General features: G+C 41.0%; 1 long non-coding RNA gene across 2 annotated transcripts in view; it reads right to left on the bottom strand.

Moving 5' to 3' along the window:
* Positions 1–2,969: 2,969 nt before the first annotated feature.
* The window catches only part of LOC119733227, a 42,174-nt gene continuing 22,594 nt past the window's right edge, over positions 2,970–22,549 (bottom strand). The window contains exon 3 of one of the 2 annotated variants that reach the window (XR_005271718.1): positions 2,970–3,008. This is a non-coding gene — a long non-coding RNA (uncharacterized LOC119733227). Of the gene's footprint in view, positions 3,009–15,796; positions 15,919–22,549 lie in introns of those variants that run through there. The other variant, XR_005271719.1, reaches the window with a different exon arrangement.

Raw genomic sequence — 22,549 nt, 5'->3', positions numbered from 1 at the left:
TTTCAAACAGTCAATACCAGCAACTTACTGACTATGACAGTACTTTAACGAGACAATAACAGTCAGCAAATATTCATTATCAACAACTGTTCTACGGGTCACAGTTGGTCAAGTCATTCTCATGGCCAGTTACTTAAGCAGTCAAAATGGGTCAATAATGTAGTTCTATGCATAGAATTCCATCGGGTCAAAAAACGGTCACCTGACTGATTTGGACCCGAGTAACAGCATGGCTGAGTATGCATGTTTGCATCGGAGGGTTCTAATGGGCCAATTACATAAGTTTATGGATGTTGCATATAAAGGTAAAAGATGAGCTAGTATTTTTTCTCTTTTTTTCACTGCAAGGAAAAGGGTGCTAAGGACAAATTCAGTTTCTAATAGGCACTTCCAGTTACATTATTAAGCCATTTTACATTGTTGTCAAACGAGAATATCAGTTTTCAAAATGGGTTCAAATTTATGATGTGATTAGGGTAATGTATAAACAGGGAGAGACATTTTGTGACAAATGTCCAGCCTGTATGTACGTTTAAATCCTCATTATAAAATATCAAATAATTCCTCACAATGACTCTGAGTTTTCTAGGTTTTGACTGATAGCATTCCTCCAGGGTACATCTTCACAATGACTCTGAGTTGTCTAGGTTTTGACTGGGTTATCATTATTAAGAAATATCTGAAAGGTAGAGCAAGAGGTGGGGGGGGGGGAGAAATGTTCGAATTAACCCCACAAAGCAGTGCCCCACTACCAGCACTCTTTATTTGTGGGAGAACATAGAAGAGCGCCAGATGACCCATTTTGATTACTTGTTTCTGCTTATTCTTTAGGTACATGTAACTAAAAACTAACCTCAAGAATCAGTAATGGGTAGCCCAGCAAGCAGGTCATCCGTTCATCTGTCGGTCCTCCTCCCTGCTTCCGGTTCCTCGGGTTTCTGTTTGATGAGGCTGTCGGAGCCCTGACGATGTCTTGAGGCAGGCTCAACCTCATCTCAGTAGAGCAATTCCCTCATCAGTCAGTGGTCCTCACTTTGCTGAAAGGATTCAAATAACGAAAGGAAAAATTTGAATTATTGAGCTGTATTCGTGCCAGGGCTCAAAAGGGGAAAGAAAGCATTGAATTAACTCCACAAAGCAAAGCCCTGCTACCAGAACTCATTTGTGCACGAACATAATAACACAGTCAGATCGCCCATTTAAATTTGTTCTGTGACTTGATTGTTCCTGTTAAGAGGAGGCCTATACACAGCCTAAAAGCAGAACAGGAAGGGGACAGACCTCATTTATCCCAGGACAAACCAATAACACCAGTTAATAAAGATGTGCTTCAAACTATGTTACAAGGCTATGATGGCATTAAGTACAAATTCTTAATTCACGGTTTTACAATTGATTTTTAGGTTTTACAGGCAATCAAAAATTTAGGACATCAACAAATTTAAGATCTGCTCTTCAAAATCCAAAAGTGGTTTCTGAAAAACTAGGGTTAGAACTTAGACAAGGTAGGCTCGCAGGGCCGTTTCAAGACTTCCACTTGATAATTTTTGCGTTAGCTCGATTGGTTTAGTTCCTAAAAGACAGCCTGGTTCATTTTGAATAATTCATCATTTGTCTCATCCTAAACATGGTTCCGTAAACGATGGAATACCAGATTGCAACACAACAGTCAAGTATGCGTCAACTGATGACGCAACACAAATGTTGAAGAAAGTGGGCCCAGGATGTGTGCCATCTAAACTAGATATAAAGTGTTAACCATTTATTCTGCAATAGTCCATATTCTGGATGATTTTCTAATCATTTCAACATCTCATCAACAGGGTGTGCAGGATTTGGTCGGATTTCAAACACTGAGTAATAAGCTGGGTATTCCCCTTGCACCAGAGAAAACTGAAGGGCCTACAACCTGGCTAACATTTGCCAGGATCGAACAAGATACAATACAGTGGCAATGGCCGCGCGGTTACCGCTGGACAAATTACAAAAAGCCATTGTTAAAATTATCAAAATCTATTATGTACACCATTTCATACTGACATTTCAAAGACATACACAATCAGTTTTTACTGAAATTTTTCGAAATGAAAAGTATAGCATTTGAGAACGAGTTTAATGCAAACTTTGAATACATATTTTGATAGGAAATCAAGCACTGTATATTTTGCATGCGGGGGGTGTTAAAATACCACCCGAGGAATCATATTTCTTCATATACAGGTCTCTTTTTGTTTCTAAAATAAAACTCACCACAAGAATTCCAAAGAGCATTCACGGTAGTGGTCACAAGGCCGCGGGTTGACGGCTCTGGTCAAGTCCGTAGCTCGGCACCTCGGGTCAAGGCATGGTCGATGACTCGGGCCAGTCCGTAGGACGACACCCCGGCGCAAGGCCGTGGGCCGACGACTCGAGCAAGTCCGTGGGACGACACCCCGGCGAAAGGCCGTGAGCCGATGGACGACTCGGGCCCGTTCCGGGGGCCGGCACCTCGGGAGTTTGCCGTGGGCCGCCGACTCGGGCCAATTCCGTGGGCCGCCACCTCCACGGAGCATGGCCGTTGGCTAAAGACTCAGGCCAATTCCGTCGGTCCGCACCATTGGGTCAAGGCCTTGGGGTCATCAACTCGGGTCAAGTGTTCAAGTGTTCAAGTTGCACAAGGCCGCGGGTTGACGGCTCTGGTCAAGTCCGTAGCTTGGCACCTCGGGTCAAGGCATGGTCGATGACTCGGGCCAGTCCGTGTGACGACAACCGTCAAACCGCCACATACTCGGAGCATGGCCGTGGGCCAAAGACTCAGGCCAATTCCGTGGGTCCGCACCATTGGGTCAAGGCCTTGGGGTCGTCAACTCGGGTCAAGTGTTCAAGTGTTCAAGCGCTCAATCCAATCGAGATCCAGGCCTTAGAGTCTGCTGAAAACACTGCTAATATCAACCTCTCAAGAAGCGTAGTCACGGTGAAGTCCATTCATGAGGTGGGATGACGTTCCACACGGTAAATAAAGTTGTTCACTGTTGAAGAGTGAGAAAAAGATCCATTAATGGGGGGCGGTGTGGATTCAGAATATGTTTGAGTTAAAAGAAGAACGGAACAAACAAAATTCATCTGGAACAAAATTTAAGTCAGTTAACGGCTGCAATGCATATGAACCGGATGCATCAAGAACACGGCAGTTTCACGCATAAAAAAGTACGCCCTCTGTTGGCGAGATGGAGTTAGTGGTAATACCACGTGACAATCTAGCGCGATGTAAATAAACATGACGCGCAGTGATCCCTTTGTTTCGTTGGTGGATTTAAATACCCGCGAAAGATATAAAGATTGATTGGTTTATTAAAATGAATATGCAACAGATTACCAAATAAGGCTCTACAAAACATCAATGAAGCTATGTACGGTCAACAGTTGCCATATAGCGTGCACAAATTCTGATAATGTGTGTTTTTTATGCAGCGTGTGACTTGTGACCTGGTACGATTAAGCGTTTTTGTGCCGTCATTTCCACTTCGAGAAAACATCATTTTTAAAGTAAAATGCAGTTTTGTGACGCATACTTGGTCAATCTATCAATAAATGGGTTATCTAGGTTCACATTGATATGGACGAAAGGTTTGGGTCGACATGCTTTCGTGAGATTTTAGCCAATACTGAGGGTGAATAAAACAGGAATTCGTCAAGTCGCGACGTACGAAGTGTACATGCAGTGTCATGGCGTGACGAGTGGGGACCTTCGTGGCCATGTTTTGGCATGATTTCGAAGATTCAGATGGAAAAGGTAAGCCTACAGATTATGTATTTACTCTGCTCAGAAGATGTAGTTGTTGTAGTTTCTCCTTGTTTTTAGCCTGCGACACAAGGATTTTGTGTACGTACGCCGCGCCATGACAGGAAGTCATTACAGTAATGTCGTACATGAAACAGTCGTAGTGTAGGCGCCTTGAGCTATCCCACAGCACGCACTTTTGGACGACGCAATGACTCGTGTATGTAGAAGACTTTCATCTAAGAAATATTTCTGCCCAGTGTGCCTTGCTAGTTGCAATTACCCAGAAAATCGTATTCGTAATAAATAATCACAATGCATTCCTTAATCCTAACAGTCCTGAATCCTCCAATTTCAATATGATTTTTAGATTTCATGTATAGTCAGCGTGGTCAGGATTTGCTGGCATGCATCATGCTGGAACATGATGATGGAGGAATGGAGGTCATTCTTTGCAGGCAGGAGCCTGACATTGGTCATTTAATTAATGTTCTTGAAAACTTCTCAAGGAAACTGTGTACTGTATGTTCTAAATGCGTAAACAAAGGATTTGACATGTAGGCCCTACATGTAGGTTACATTGCCAGGGCCGTCATTAGGCTTTTCTTTTTCGCCCTCAGTCATATAATTGTAGAGTATTTTTTCCATTAATTTCAAATTTGACCTGGGACTAAAATGACTTGAGACTTAGTTGACATTGGACCGACTTTATACATTTGTACCTGGGACCAAGTTGACCTGGAACTGAGTTGGCCATGCTGTCTCAGACGGTCAGACCCCGTCAGTTAGGGACCAAGTCGGTAACAGTCTTGTGGTTGTTGGGTACCGAGTTTACTTCAAACCCATGTAATGCATGCTCTTGTTCTTGTTGTGTAAAAACACAAAAGTCACGTAACTGTACAAGAACTTGAATGTGTACTTTAATTTGCCATCTAGACCTATTGGTTGTCTCTCGGACGCTGTGGAGGAGGTTGGCCTACATTTCTTCTTATGCGGAGTGTACGGCATTCCACCATGACACGCAGATGACGTACCCTGCCCTGACGAAGGATACCTTCAGAAAATTTGACAACTTTCATCGGTGAGCATCTTGATATTATTTTACTTAGAAATTGATCATGGCATGTATGTACATGCATGTACATACATCATGTACATGTACAAGTACATGTTTACATGTATGTCTGTGCCTATAGAAAAAGATAAAATATGAAACTTTCTTATCTTCTATAGTTTTTAACACTCATATTCAATGCAAGAAAAATCCCAGCAAAGTTGTTTAAGATAAGACACAGACAAAAATCTTGAAAATAACCTGGCATTAATTTTCAACAGAGACTTTTGAGACGTTTCCTTTTACCTGTCCTTTTCATTTTTTTACGTCACACTTAACCTAATGTGCACATGTTCAAATTGACGTCAACACCAGAAAAGGACTGGTGTATTTGCTGCCACCATGCATCTCAAAGTATCCCATTAACTTTGTTGCATTTGTTATATTCTTGTTGTGCTTTCAGGTTTTGAAGAGTTTCTTCCTATTTCTGGATTGAAGATGGCAACGACATGCATGGCCGCGTATAATGGACGAGCTTTGGATTCCTCCGCATCTGATCTGTACTACCCACCCATTGCGATTGAACTCCGTATCAGTTCCTGACCATGCCATGACATGGCCATGTTCATTCAAACAGCCCAACCCCCACTCTGAACCTTTCTAAATAGTCCATGGTGTGGAGTACATGTACATGTATTTTTAGTGTGATCTGAATTGGGAGTGGTAGGTGTAGTCTGTTCGCTGCCTCCCTGTCCCAGATGCTTGAATAACATAGTTGACGTAAACATTTCATATATAAATGAATATCTTACTGCCGGGGGGGGGGGGGGGGGGGGGGGGGGGGGGGGGGGGGGGGGGGGGGGGGGGTGAGAGAATTGAGATAGTTTGGGAATTTAGGAGATAACTGACATCCCCCACAGTGCGACACTTTTAGAGCGCACCCATGCATTTTCGGTTTCACGAACTGACACTGATCTTAATTTTACCAATTAAATCGCTTTTTAATGAAAAATGTGTACATGTATAATCGCACAAGTACACGGATAGATGTATTGCCGCATCATGCTTGGGTGTCAGTTCGTGAAAACAAAAATGTACGGGGTGCGCTCTAAAAGTGCCGCACTGTGGCGGATGTCAGTTCGTAAAACCCAAAATATCCCGGTTCTGTAAACACGCGCGCGTACAGTGCACACACGGATGCGAGAGTGTCGTTCGTAGTGACGGTGACAATCTGTACCTGATTCCACGACTCTTATTGTAACCTACGATGCATCGTTGTATCCCTAGGATGACGCATCCTGTGATTCATTTCACAAAATATGCTGTAAGTGCGACACGTCGTAGTGTATTCAAAGGACAAAAGGTGACTACATGTACATGTACATGTATTTTCATGTTATGTATTTATTCAAAGAACAGTAAATAGTCGTCGAAAAGTCAACAAAGAGTCGTCGATTGTACTTGTGAAAACTTTTCTAAAATATTTAACAAAATTGACGATGTATGATGCATTCACACTGGAAAAGAACTTCACAGTGGACTGTGTTTGCATCAAATTGTGAAGTGATGTGCTTTGTAAATCTGGTGTGAGGGTATGCTTAAATCCATTTGCCCTTTCATAAAGTTGAATTTTTGAATCACTTTCTTGAATCAACTACAACTACCCTATTTAATTTTTCAGACTTTTCATAGTTTTATCACTTGCCAAACCTGATTTCACTGGTTGAGTTCATGCCTGCATTACATGTGCACTTTATTTACTTGTAAAATATGGCTGTTGTGAAGTTTCACTTCTGTAAATGAAACTTTTTTTTTTGAATGATATGGATTGGTTGTGAAATAAAGAATGCGTTTATTGCCAAACAAAAACCTATTTGTTATTGTGTTGTTAAAGCTATAGATCCAATTAATTGTCAGCAACTTCCCCCAGAATATTAAGAGGATAGAGTGTCTCATACTGATGGCAAATTCATGCTTGGTTTTGGATTGTGCTGCTTTCATATGCTGTACAACACTCACTCACTCACTCACTGTACAACACTAAACATTTGTGAATTTCGGATTGTGTGTTTATTTTGTCCACAGTGAGTGTTTTCATCTAAAGACAGATGGTTCTTTATTTCTATGTAATCTGTTTTGCATTTTACGTATTTTTAAATTTTATTCAATGTCTTGCGATTGTCCGTAAAATGCGATGGTTTTACGTACACATATGTACATGTGTACACGTTGTACGGCGCTTTTGTGTTCACAACACACGCGGCGCTAGGCCAGTTGGTACCCGCGCGCCAGTTTGCATGTATTAGTGGGATTCTAGATCATGAACCAGCGATGCAGCAGCCCGAATTCTCAGAGAAGCTTTGGAATTGTAGGCCGACTTTCAACGTCTATATTTTATTTTAAAATGTCGACCCGACCAAGAAAAAGTATGATTTGGCTATTTTCATAACTGAATAATGGTATCAACATAAAGATTTCTTCTGAAAAACTGCGTTTCGCTTTTCTTGAAGGGCTTTTAAAAGTCTTCGATACGCGAATAAATTCATCCCGCATTGCAAAAATGTTGGCGAAAATTCCCCTAAAACACACCTTGGTATATAAATTTATACCCCTTTCTCATTTATTTCCTAAAGAAAACATCATATCACATCATTGCCTGTCATTTATGATAATAAAACGTATTTCTAAAGTGTCTAATTTTGACATTATTTGGGACGAAACATCGACGTTTTTCTTCTGTATGTGGACAGCGCCATGTTGTGTGACGTCACCGGCATCATTGGAGTTCACAAATACAGAACTAACGCATTACAGAACCTTTGTGTGTGTGCGCGCTATGCATATGGAACTGCCGTGGGGGCCAGATTCACAGAATTTTCCTTAATAACTCCTATGAACAACTATGGAAATTAACAGCATGCAAGGTTTGGACCCATTCGTGGATTCCCAAATTGCAAACCAAGTACAAATTAGAAGCATGGGGGAGGAGCCAATTCACAGAAATTTTCAAAAATGTGTCACTTGACACACAAGGTATGCGAGAAGGTTGTCATTCATTTGTGGCTTCCCAAATTGTAACAACGCATTGGGGGATTTACAAAAATTTCCAAAACTGTGTCACATGACAAATCTTTGGAAATGATCTTCTTTTGTTTTCTTCAAATTGAGAGCATGGCAGAAAGTTGTCAATCATTCGAGGATTCCCCAATTGCAAACTAAGTACCGTTACCAATTGGAACGCATTCGGAAGGTGGCAGATTCACAGAAATTTCCAAAAATGTGTCACTTGACACATCTTTGTTTTCTGCAAATTGACAGCATGCCAGAAGGTTGTCAACCATTCGTGAATTAAGTACAAATTAGAACACATAGGGGAATAGGAGTGTTCACAGAAATTTCCAAAAATGTGTCACTTGACACATGTTTGGAAACTGATAGCATGCGAGAAGGTTGTCACTCATTTGTAAATCCCCCGAATGCAAACCGAGTACAAATTAGAGCACACGGGGGGATTTAAAGAAATTTCCAAAAATGTGTCGCTCGACACATTTGGGGGGGGGGGGGAAATAAGAACACATGGGGGGGCGAGAATTAGAACACATGGGGGGGGGGCAGATAAACAGAAATTTCCACAAATGTGCCTCTTGACACATGTTTGGAAATTGACATCATGCAAGGTTGTCACTCATTCGTGGATCCCCCAATTGCAAACCAATTACAAATTAGAATGCATGGGGGAAGGGTGGATTTACAGAAATTTCCAAAAATGTGTCACTTGACAAATGTTTGGAAATTGGCAGCATGCGAGAAGGTTGTCACCCATTTGTGCATTCCCCAATAGGTCTTGTAAAATGACGTCATTTCCTACAGACCAGCCGCATGCATCAACATACTGAGCATTCAATTGCATAACGGGCATCAGCCGCGTCGACATTCGAAAAACATTTCAAGCAATAAGCGCACATGTTTGGAACATTTTCAACACTGCGCAATGCATGATATATTGCGTAAAATACGCAGTTGCAGCTCTCCTACATATTTGGACGTCGTTGAGCAAGCCCTATTGCAAACCAAGTACAAATAGCAATGCATGGGGGGGGGGGACCAATTCACAGACATTTCCAAAAATGTGTCACTTGACACATGTTTGGAAATAGTAATAATAATAATAATAATGAACATTTATAAGACGCCGATATCCGCCAAGCAAGACGCTCATGGCGCACAATACATACAAAACAATTACAGTATAAATTAAGTTCAATTTGAATAACAGAAATTAGTGACAGGAGTAATAAACATCAACTCATTAAACACAAAAACGTGAGGTAAACATATGAGTTTTCACAGAAGATTTAAATACAGACAATGATGATGACTGGCGAATTTCAAGGGGTAGATTGTTCCAGAGTTTGGGAGCGGCGCTTGAGAAAGACCGGTCTCCCCAAGAGTGATTGGTGCAGGGAACAGTAAGCTGTAGTGCTCCGGCCGAACGAAGTCTACTTGACGGCTGATATTTCGTGATAATGTCCGTTATGTAGTCCGGTGAAGTTCCTTGTAGTGACTTGAAAGTGAGGAGGATCTTGAAGGCAATGCGATCAGCGATGGGGAGCCAGTGAAGGGACTTAAGACGGGGGTGATGTGAGTGGTGCGTCTGGATAAGGTGATGAGGCGAGCAGTGGCATTTTGGAGGCGTTGAAGTTATTTATCCGGTGGTGTGGCAGGTTATACATGAGTGAATTACAAACATCTAAGCGCGAAGTTATAAATGCATGGACTAGTTGCTCAGTGCCCGTACGATTTAGATACTTCCGAATGAAGACAAGATTACGGAGATGAAATCTGACTGATTTTGACACTGCTGATATCTGATCAATGTGGGACATGTGGGGGTCGAAAGTGACACCTAGGTTGCAACACTTGGTGGAAGGATTGATGTGGCAATCTCCAGTCCTAATGCTGGTGATATTGAACTTGGCGAGTTGTTATTTTGAGCCACACAGGATAAATTCAGACTTGTTGTCATTCAATTTGAGACTGTTTTGTCATCATCCATGTCTTGATCTCATCAATGCAAGCCTCAAGATTCTCCAGGGCAGACACAGCATTGGGTTGAGATGGATTGAAGGATTGATACAGCTGTATGTCATCAGCATAGCAGTGATATAGGTTGTGTTTCTGGATGATCTGGTCGAGTGGTAAAATGTAGATGGTGAATAACATGGGACCGCCAACAGATCCTTGAGGAACACCACAGTCAAGGGAGGTAGGGCAGATAATACTCCATTGAAGTTAACAGACTGTTGCCAGTCTGCAAGGTATGAGTCAAACCACTGCAAGGCTGCATCGTGCACTCCCAAAGAGTGCAAGCGACTGATCAGGATGGTGTGATCTATGGTGTCAAATGCTGATGACAGATCGAGAAGCACAAGCGCCATTACTTTGCCAACATCCATCTGTCGTAGGATGTGGTCGCGGACAGATGAACAAGTAATGTTTCTACACTATGGTTCTGACGATATGGTATAGGGTTCAAGTCACATGATTTGGCTGGGGATTTGAAGATGACAGTGCAAACCTCATCTTGAGAGGCGGAACAGAGACTGGTCATGCAGTGTCTCATCTTGAGAGGCAGAACGGAGACTGGTCAGTGTAGTTTGTGTTGGCGGGGTGGGGGTAGAAGTATCTGTATCACAAGGAGAGGTAGTGCACCACGAATCAAAGAAATCTTGGACGTGACAAACAGCTGAAATGGTCAGCCATTACAGCGTGGGGTCCGGGGCCCGCTTAAAATGTTTGGATTTTAGATGCTCTGTGGTACAATCTAAGCCTTTCTGGGCCATCATTTGAGCCAAAATATTTTGCCAATTTTGTTATTTCTTTTTCACTTTTGTTGCATTTTGTTTCAGTTCATCACCATCATCATTGATTTGTCACTTATTTGTAATTATAAGTACTCCATGGTGATTAATAATACCCATTGTAAAAGCATGAAGAAATAAATAAAACAAGATTATTCTACACAAATATTTGTTTTGCTTCATCCACAACTGAATGGAACATACCATCTTTGGAAGCACCAGACTAATCAGTCTCAATGATGATGTGCTTCTGGTGTTTCACATGGGATACGAGCAATTTCTTTCCACTCGACGCGTAGTTGATAGTGTCGTTGCAAACATTGCAAAAAACCTTGCCAGCGGTTGCTATTTTATCGAAACATTCTTGAAATTCATGCTGATGCCCATCAATAATAACGGAGTCCCGAAATCATTCCAACCGGAACTTTTGTTTCACTTCTTTATCAAGCACTTGCACTGATTTATCTCCGTGCGACAATATCGACTTGTTGGGCGCAGCCATGTTGGAAGCATCCGTACACGCCGCGTACACAAACACTCGACGCACATGAAACAACGTGCATAATCCACACGATTGCACTGTACTGTATGCCGTTGTGCACGCTGAGCAATATTAGTCTGTACACCTGACCAGCCCAACACGTGCATCTGGGTACCGACACAGGAACTAGACCTAAATAATCACAAACTCGGACCCGAGCGAAAAATCACATGATCGCGCTAACGGCAACGCATGGGCTTCAACCTCGTTCTCGCATTGGTTATTCAATATGTGCGTGCGTATTGATTAACGAAGTAATGGCCGTAAGTAAATTCAGATATTTTGGCAAGCAAAACTCATTATGAATAATTAATTAGCACATTCTACCCCCTATTTTCTCAACAGATTCACACGATTCACGTTGGTGGACTTTTGAACCCCCAAAAACCGGATTTCCGGGAAAAAATGGAGAAATCACATCCCTGAGTACTCGGCAGTACTCGGTACTCAGAAAAAAGTACTCGATTACAACACTGGCAACACTGCATCGGGCTGACAGATGGTTGCCTTCAATCTCAGCGCACAAGAGATTCAAATCAATGCTGCGGAGGATGCGATGGATAACCATGTCTCACAGATACCAATGATATCAAGATGATTTTCAGAAACAAAATCAATAAGTTCTGTTGTCTTGTTCCGAATTGACCGGGCATTAATCATGCAGAAGGTAGTGTCTAGCTTGAGTTTATGAGGGTTTAGATCTCACAGACAGGTCGCACTAAAAAGCGTCAACACAGCGTCAACACAGCGTCAACACATGACAGAAGCGTCAACACACTGTCAACACATCCAAAACACATTCTGAATTGACCAAAAAAGGTATACTGAATGGCAAAGCATAGAATAAAAGAGAATTTCCATTGGATTGAGTTTCCATTTTGTTGTTAAAAATATAGTATTTTCACGCGAAAAAATGACCTTTAACTTGAGCGGCCGTTGTCCGCCATCTTGCTTTCACACAAAGCTTGGACTACACCATTTCAAGTAGGGGTGTGTAGGTTATGACATTACAACAGAGGGCGCCTTGATGCAGAAGGATGCACTCTGATCTGTGAGAGACTGAGGGACTGAGGTTTATTGAACGATGCTATCACCCTTTAGCATAATGGAATGGTTCGTGCTGCCACTGAGGCAACATGGCAGCCGATCTCGTAGCGGCACGGAGAGCCAATTTTCTTGAACTGAAAATTGCAATTTTCAGACGTTTAACCTATTGATTTTAAGCCAAAATCTTGTTTCTGTCCATACTGTATGGGTTGTGTCAATTTTAATGCATTTTAGATGTGTTGACGCTGTATTGACGCTGTGTTGACGCTGTGTTGACGCTTTGGAGTGTGTTGACGCTGTGTTGACGCTTTTTAGTATGACAGTCACAGACTGATGTGGATCAACCAAGTTTTGTGTGCATTTACATACCGGGCTGGTGAATTTTGATTGAAGTATTCAGGGTGATGGGGTCCGTCTTGACTTGATGTGCGATTTCCAATTACAATGGGCATGTCAAAGTTGAAGTAAGTCGCATTAAGTGGCATTGTTGAATTTAGTGGGAGACAACATTGGTTCATTAGCATATCAAGTGCTGCACTGGTGCTGGAGGAACATCCAATTGTTACCAGCAGAAGGTGTGATCTACTAGTCACAAAAGATGCCTGACGTCTTGGTGCGCAGAAAAAACTGCTAAAGCCCCAAATGCACAGGAAAGGAAGGAAAAACTCCCATATGAATTTGTTGTGTTCACTTCAGCTCAAACCTCTGTGCGGGCCCGTTTCCAGGCGAGAATCCCGGTAAAATGGCCCCTTTTTTCGATGTTTCGAGTCATAGTTTGATAACCATGCGGTCTTTTTCAATGGGGGTAAACGGTTCTGTACAATTTAACTCTTTCTCTTTCTCATGGTATATGTTATTTTTTTTTATCTTGAAAAAAATCCACGTACTTTTGGCTTTGAAAATGTGAACTTTTCATCATTTTCCTGTGTAAACGCACCGATTGAGCGCCCTCGCGTCAACTCTTTTGACTGTAACTCCTGACAAGAGTATCGAATTGTGTGGGAGTAAACGGAATCGAATAGCTTAGCTCCTCCTCTTTCCTTACATGTAAAACTTGTTATGATTGGTTGAAAAAAACCACCGTACTTTTCACAAAGAAAAAAAGTGGCCATTGACAACTTTCGATCGATAAGGCATCGCTCGAGACTTACATCGATATACCATTGCTTACCACGTGTTTCGTGATCTTGGACTCTGCTCATCACCTGTTTTTCAAGACACGTTTTCTCCAATTCTACTTTAGATAAGACATTTAAAAACTATCCATTTGTAAATCAGTTATCTGGCATTAAAACTGTGGTCTTTTTAGGAGTTAATTTCATTTTAAAATAATGAAATTTTGGATCTGAATACTGTTCACTTCAAGGCAGTTATAGAAATTTGTGATGGAAAGAACGTGCACTTGTTTATTGGGCTGTACCATTTTGTTTGTGGGGAGGATATCTATATGCATATACACGTTAGTGTATACGTCAGATTTCTTGAAGAATGCAAAAATGAAATAAGATGTTTATATCAAGTTTGACAAAATCGGACAAGAAGTTGTACTATTAGGCATACTTTCACATCGATATGTGCACAAATCCTATATGTACATTGTCATGTATAGGTTTGTTTTAACCATTTTATGAATGGAATGTGCCGGGCCACATTTTAGGGTTGAACGCACAGCCACACAGGGCCAGCGTTAATCCGATTAAATAGCCCTGGACCTCTGTGTGGTACTCTGCACGCAAGATTTAAACTGTAAAATTAAGTGAACAAAAGTGGGGGTAACAAATTCATATGTTAAAATGCTCCCAAACCAGATGATGTTACATATATTCTGGCTCTCCATGTTGATCAGTTTGCGCTAAAGTTCAACTTGACATGAAGACATGACTGGAAACATCGAAAGAGGAAATCAGTACATTGGTGGAGAGCATGATGAGGAGCCGCCAGTTAGTAGCGCTGCACTCTATAACATTACTCAGGTCAATACAACAATCAACAGCCACACAGTAGCCACAGCTGTTTGACAATGCCTGCCACTTGCAGACAATGCTTTATCAGGTCAATACAACAATCAACAGCCACACAGTAGCCACAGCTGTTTGACAATGCCAGCCACTTGCAGACAATACTTTATCAGGACAATCCAACAATCAACAGCCACACAGTAGCCACAGCTGTTTGACAATGCCTGCCACTTGCAGACAATAGGGAGGTTTCGCAAACGAACGGATACGCTTACACTTACGTTTAGCTATCCGTATCCGTTTTTTACTTAGGTGTAGCGAGCGAGATATGCGTGTCTTCTGCACGTTTAGCGGATAGTGAGTGGCGTATGACGTCAAACGTGCAGACGACACGCATATCTCGCTCGCTACACGTCAGTAAAAAACGGATACGGATAGCTAAACGTAAGTGTAAGCGTATCCGTTTGCTTGCGAAACCTCCCTAATACTTTATCAGGACAATCCAACAATCAACAGCCACAAAGTAGCCACAGCTGTTTGACAATGCTGGCCACTTGCAAACAATACTTTATCAGGACAATACAACAATCAACAGCCACACAGTAGCCACAGCTGTTTGACAATGCCGGCCACTTGCAGACAATACTTTATCAGGTCAATACAACAATCAACAGCCACACAGTAGCCACAGCTGTTTGACAATGCTGGCCACTTCCAGACAATATTTTATCAAGTCAATACAACAATCAACAGCCACATAGTAGCCACAGCTGTTTGACAATGCCTGCCACTTGCAGACAATACTTTATCAAGTCAATACAACAATCAACAGCCACATAGTAGCCACAGCTGTTTGACAATGCCTGCCACTTGCAGACAATACTTTATCAAGTCAATACAACAATCAACAGCCACACAGTAGCCACAGCTGTTTGACAATGCCCACTGGCAGACAATACTTTATCAAGTCAATACAACAATTAACAGCCACATAGTAGCCACAGCTGTTTGACAATGCCGGCCACTTCCAGACAATATTTTATCTGGTCAATACAACAATCAACAGCCACACAGTAGCCACAGCTGTTTGACAAATGCCTGCCACTTGCAGACAATACTTTATCAGGTCAATACAACAATTAACAGCCACATAGTAGCCACAGCTGTTTGACAATGCCTGCCACTTGCAGACAATACTTTATCAAGTCAATACAACAATCAACAGCCACACAGTAGCCACAGCTGTTTGACAATGCCGGCCACTTCCAGACAATATTTTATCTGGTCAATACAACAATCAACAGCCACACAGTAGCCACAGCTGTTTGACAAATGCCTGCCACTTGCAGACAATACTTTATCAGGTCAATACAACAATTAACAGCCACATAGTAGCCACAGCTGTTTGACAATGCCTGCCACTTGCAGACAATACTTTATCAAGTCAATACAACAATCAACAGCCACACAGTAGCCACAGCTGTTTGACAATGCCGGCCACTTCCAGACAATATTTTATCAAGTCAATACAACAATCAACAGCCACACAGCACTTAGTCAGCACTACTCCGTCAATCAGTGGAGGTTGATCCATGTCTCAATGGTGTGCTCGATTGATTGCCTGGTCCACTGCTTCGTTACCACCCAAATAACTCCCCAACTAAGAGAACTAACTCAGACTGGTTGATTTCGATCAGCTGTTTTGAGCAAAAATAACAAAACAGGAATAACAGTAATCATAAGGAAATGAAACATTTTCTATCTTTGTGCAGTTCTCTCTTGAAGGCAATAAATTGAATTCTGTTTTTTACATCGTGTTTCTACAGTGGAAGCTACGGCAACAGTTGAAAATCAGTTACAACGAGTTGCAATACGACAGCTGTTTCTTGCAGCGTGTTCTTGAAAGCGTGTTTGGCAATTAAAACGTGTAATTTGTGATTTTTTTAAATTTCATTTCAACCAGCAAACTAGTGTTCAAAATCTAAACAAGGATGCTTAATAACTAACCTGATGAAGTTTTGGCTCTATGAATGCTCTATATTTCAAGAAAAATGAACAAACATAACCACAATATTCTGAATCTCAAATACCAAAGTTGCCGAGTCATATTTTGAATTGCGCCCTCTCATGACACATTCCCCAAATCAGCATTGGGACATGATTCTCATTCAGCCGGTTTCACCCATTTGTGGATGCTCCAATTGAAAACCAAGAACAAACTGAACTGTTATACACTGCCCAGTTAAGTTAGGAATATATGTCTATGTAGAACAAAGGTTCACAAAATTAAATCCCTTCCAGTACAATCAATGAATTTGTTAAAAAAATGTATCTTTAATAGTGTGATAAATTTCAGTAAACATTCTATGTGCGCAAAAAAGTTATTACTGATTTGATGACATCATCATTCAAAAGCGGTTAGTGAATACTAATAAAGTTCGGAGAGGATACATTTTCATTGTGAAGTGAAAATAACGTATGAAAATATGGGAAATATAATTGTTTGTATTAATAACACCTAACTTCCGGTTTGATGACGTCACAGCATTAGAGTTATCCAAACGTGAACATTGTAATGGATATCATTACTTGGACTACAAAGATATGACAGGGATCAAATGATAGAATTAAATTAAAAATATGATCCTTTTCAAATTCTAAAATTAAAGAAAGAAAACTCTATTTGATGTGCCGCTAGGGGGCGCCCTTTCAGATGATGACGTCATCACATTTTTTTGTGTCTGGTATTCCTCACTTTCATAATATGTGTGTAGTAAAATGCTTCCACTTTTGACTTGCATTCGGTTTTTATTGCACTTCCGGTAACAGCGGAAGTGAAGGTCAAGCAGTTTTGTGTCTGAAAGAAATGTTTCTCACGGCATAGTCTACAACCTCACGAAAAAACGTATTTCAAAAGATACAGCGCAAACTATTTTGTCAGAATTTGCCCTGAAATTGCTTGTAACTTGATACTTGATGACGTCATGATGACGTAACAAAATTTAGAACATCTTCGTATAAACATGGTACAACTACAAGTTCACACTAGGTTTCTGGATCATACTGTGACCAAAATGCCCCCAAATCCCACTTTTTACTTAAGTTTTATTACTCTAAGTCTTACATATATCCTCCTAGAGATCTGGCATTTTTGTCTAGAAAATTCCTGTTGTCTTTTCAGGTATTATTTCTAGGTAGTTTTGGGTATTTTCCTGCCGAAATTCTGTGTGTACACTCACGTGTTTGTTTACACATGTCAGCTGTGCTATAAATAGCATGATGGTAAAATCCAACATGGCTGCCATTTGAGCGGCGCTTAAAACGTTTCTGATTGGCTGAAAGTTCTAAAATCATTTCTAGCAAACTGAGACTTCTAAAATGTAATTTATATTATTAGAACGTTTTACTAAATAATTATGTAGCTTCTTTAGATGTGAAGTTGTCTAATTTGAATCAACTTTGAAAGTTGGGCAAGTTTTGATGACTTTTCAGTCAGATTTCGTCTGGTAAGTCACAGCCTCGACTCCATGGGCACATGCGCGTTCCTTCACTAACCCCTGGCCGTGATGTACACATAAATGATGCTGACTGGCTTTTCAGAGCGTACTGCGTGTGCATTTCGAAGATTGATACATTTAATACAAATCTTTGTTAAATAACGCAATGTCCAAACCTTATGTTTGAAAGGATGGATTCTTTAAAAGCACAATTTTAACATTTTAAAGATGGCGTCGGCATGTCAAACAGATAAACTTCTGCCTAATTACTGTATGATGTGCCACATTTTGATACATTTAAATTACACAATTCCAGGGGTTGAGATCGCGCAAGGCATGATGGGAAGCAACATAGCGCAGCAAGATCTCGTACCCATGGGAACAAGGTTGGGCATCACTGAATTTTCTTCGATGAACTTAAAGGGAATATACATCATTTGCTTTTGCTGTAATTTTCAGAAATGAATGGAATTGGGGGGTTTGGAAATATATAGCAAATATAGTTACACTGACCTTTTGAGGTTTTGGGTTCAAAAATGCTATAAAAACCAAGAAAAACAATCATTTTCCTGTAGTCTGGTTCCCTGACTCCATATAAGAAGAAACAGAGCAGTTTACATACATTGGGGAATTGTAAGGTCAGAGAACCAGTCTAGCTGGCTTGTACCCGTTCATAGGTGTGTAATTGATTGCAAACAAGTGTGATGGTCAATTGGGGCCAGTATTGGAAAAAAGCCAGTTTTTTCCAACGCTGGTCGGCCGACCAGCGTTGGAAATTGATACAAGAATACCACTTTTCTTGAAAATGACAGTATACCAGGTGCCATGATTTTACAGGATGCTTTACACTGTCATTCACTAACAGTCCAACAAGGTATTTCAAAATGATTTGGTAGTTTTTTGATGTTTGCAAATGTTGTATTTTTTCTTTAAGGTTTGTTTACATTCATTCACTACTTGTAAAAGTGAGCATTTGGGGGATTCTGTATAATTTATTCACATGTTTACAACAGATTTACTGTAAGGAATGTCTTGAAGATTAATTTAAGCCTTTTTGTGTGATATTTTGCTGTATAATTATGGAGAAATTGAGGGGAAACTATCGCTATGTGAATTTAGTATACTGTGATTTTTACAAAATGGGCGTGGCCTATTTACTATCACGTACTTTTGATTTTCGCGCTGGGCCAATAGGGTATACAGTCAGCTCCCGTTAAAGCGAAAACAACGGGACCGGCCAAAATGTTTGTTGTATCCGAATTTCGTAATATCCGATACAATGTTTCCCGTCCATTGTTCACCTTGAATTGGCCCTATTGTGCACGCTTGAGAACGTACGTAATGTACCCAATGACTTTTTCTGTTTGAAAGCAATTAAGAACATGCTCTCTATGATGTGATTTGTCAAATAAAAAATAATGTTTAAAATGTATCATTGTGTCAAGTGAAAAAAAAATGTTTAATGTACGAAACGAAAATAAAATAAACATTACGAAGATCTGACGTTTCATTGCTTGATCATCGATGAGGAAGAAGTCAACGGTGGATGACCTGGATCACTTCGATGTTCAAAGTAAGTAATCTCCCCAGCACAAATTGTGTCATGGAGAGACATTTAAATTGTATTGTCCTTTCGTCTTGCATATTTCAATGTGACAATGTGATTTCAAGCACATAGCCGAGAGACCTTTGTCATTTACGTTCCAGATTTTCCGGTCCGTCCGGGATCTAAGTAGATTTTACAACTTGGTAGAGCGCCCTCATGAGTCAGTGTCCTAAAGAGTGATGATGTCATAATCTTTCATCGTGATTGGATATTAACGTCTGACGATTTCAACGTCACGCAAGCGGACGAGCTCATTGGCGTGCACTAGTTCATTTATTCATAGCTTTGCATAAGCATAATGTCCAGCGTTGATGGTGATCAGTTTCGTATCGTCCCAGCAGGTTTCCTTTTTTAAAAGTTACGAAATAGCTTAACGTATTTTGTGCTGGTGCTCAAATGAATAAGTTTTTTAATAATACAACTTTGGTTATAATTTAATAAATAATTTAAGAAAATATTTTTTTGGGAGTGGGGGAGTAATTTACGGGAGGTCGTGAATAATTTTGAATGAAACTACATTTTGGAGAATTTTGGGATAGTCTAAGATTGTTTATTTTATTATGGATTTGAAATGGGGTGCTTTGTAAATTTTGTTAACCTTACATTTTTTTTAAATCAAATCAAATCTGTGCCGGGGAGGGAGAGGGTAAATTATGTTTTATTTAATTTCCAATTTTTTATAAGGGGTTCTATTTGGGGGAGGGGGATTATTTTTATTTGCTCCGGGTAATAGGGTGGGGGTTCATTATTTTTATTTGAGTCGGGATTCAAATCCCTTTGTTGAAAATGTGGTTGCTCTGAAAAGAGCCGTTTGGTTTGATTTATCTGGAAGGTGATGTTACACCTTGAAGAAGTCCGTTATCTTCCGCTGTGACATCTTGTCTTGCTGCCTACTGGAGAGGTACTGCAGGATTGCAGCAGGGTGATCATAGACATCGTCGTCCATGTCGGGCTGGCTCTAGAACCTGGTGCATTAGGCTCAGGCAGTCGGTGACATTTCTTGGCCGTTGTTCCTCCGTTGGCGGCTCCATTCACGAAGGTCACGTCTTGGATGAATGTCACAATGGCGATGTGCAAGTGGTGCGGGTGACTGGCACTCGTCATCGGAACCCTTTGATGATGGGCCTTTGTTGTTAACCGGCAGAATTAGGTACAAATTGGGAAAGCCCATTCACAAAGGTCGAAGTACGTCTTTGATTAATGGCACAATGGCGATGTGCAAGTGGCTCGGGTGACTGGCACGCGTCTTTGCAACACTGCGATGACAGGCCTAACCACAGCGCGGGATTAACTTGACTGTGCGCCGGCAAACCGATTAGCACCTCCATCTGAATACATCTACGTCGGCAACATGAAACTACTCACACAAGACGGACACCTGCTGATTACTAATACATTGTACTGCTTTCAAATTGAACGAAAAAAGCCGTGAGCCAGGATTACCTTTCGTTATAAATGGGTCGCTAACAATGCATTTTTACGCAACCGGGTCGCCAAAACCTTTCGCTTTAACAGGAATTTCGTACTGTCCGTTTTCGTCTTAACCGAAATTTTCCCCATAGACATGTGCACAATTTTGCCGGGACCGAAGGTATTCGTTTGTAATAACCAGAATTTCGTTCTAGCCGTTTTCGCTATAACTGGAGCCGACTGTAAATAGGGCAGATTTTGTTCATTCTGGGTACGGTTCTTTGATGGGTGTTGGTCTACTGCTAGCTGCGAACTCTACTGCTGATCTCTAACTGTATTTACACATAGTGCTTTGGCCAGTTTGGGGAGCTGAGATACTTAGAGAATGTGTCATCTTTACAACTTGAGTTGGGGGAGCCAACTTGATGAAATTGGGGAGCTGAGCTGAGTTGGGCAGCAAAGTTTTGGGGAGCAAAGTTTTGGGGAGAAAAACTTTGGGGAGCCAGAGTCGGAGAGCGGATATCTAGACAGTTAGTAACTGTGATTTACATCAGTTGTAGCTGATATCTTTAATTATTAAGACTCTGACAGGAGTCAGGGGATCTTGAGATCAGGCTGGAGTCAGGCTGCTGAGTCGGATTTCAACGAGGAATATCAAGAGAGGCCTGGGGCCTATTAGATTTTATTGCCCGACCACTCAATTAGAACACATTTGAGGGGGGGGGGGGGGGAATCACAGAAATTAAAAAAAAAGGAATCACTTGACACATGTTTGGAAATTGATAGAATGCGAAAAGGTTGTCACCCATTTGTGCATTCCCAAGTTGCAAACCAAGTGCAATTAGAGTGCATGGGGAGGGGGGATTTACAGAAATTTCCAAAAATGTGTCACATGACACATCTTTGGAAATGATCTTTTCTTTTCTTCAAATTGACAGCATGTCAGAAAGTTGTCAACCATTCGTGGATAACAAACTTAATACAAAAATAAGAACATATGGGGGGATTTACAGAAACTTCCATTGACACATTGGGGAAGGGGGCCAGATTCACAGAATTTTCCTTAATAACTCCTATGAACATCTATGGAAATTAACAGCATGCAAGGTTTGGACCCATTCGTGGATTCCCAAATTGCAAACCAAGTACAAATTAGAAGCAAGGGGGAGGAGCCAATTCACAGAAATTTTCAAAAATGTGTCACTTGACACACAAGAAGGTATGCGAGAAGGTTGTCATTCATTTGTGGCTTCCCAAATTGTAACAACGCATTGGGGGATTTACAAAAATTTCCAAAACTGTGTCACATGACAAATCTTTGGAAATGATCTTCTTTTGTTTTCTTCCAATTGAGAGCATGGCAGAAAGTTGTCAACCATTCGAGGATTCCCCAATTGCAAACTAAAGTACATATTGGAACGCATTCGGGAGGTGGCAGATTCACAGAAATTTCCAAAAATGTGTCACTTGACACATCTTTGGAAAGGATCTTATTTTGTTTTCTGCAAATTGACAGCATGCCAGAAGGTTGTCAACCATTCGTGAATTAAGTACAAATTAGAACACATAGGGGAGTAGGAGGATTCAAAGAAATTTCCAAAAATGTGTCACTTGACACACGTTTGGAAACTGATAGCATGCGACAAGGTTGTCACTCATTTGTAAATCCCCCGAATGCAAACCGAGTACAAATTAGAGCACATGGGGGGATTTAAAGAAAAATGTGTCGCTCGACACATTTGGGGGGGAGGGGGGGATTAGAACACATAGGGGGGAAGGGGGGGGGGGCAGATAAACAGAAATTTCCACAAATGT

This window comes from Patiria miniata, unplaced genomic scaffold, assembly GCF_015706575.1.
Source record: "Patiria miniata isolate m_02_andy unplaced genomic scaffold, ASM1570657v1 HiC_scaffold_25, whole genome shotgun sequence".
NCBI classification, from domain to species: domain Eukaryota; kingdom Metazoa; phylum Echinodermata; class Asteroidea; order Valvatida; family Asterinidae; genus Patiria; species Patiria miniata.
Note: the sequence above shows the minus strand (reverse complement) of the source record. Positions and strands in the feature narration are given on the sequence as shown.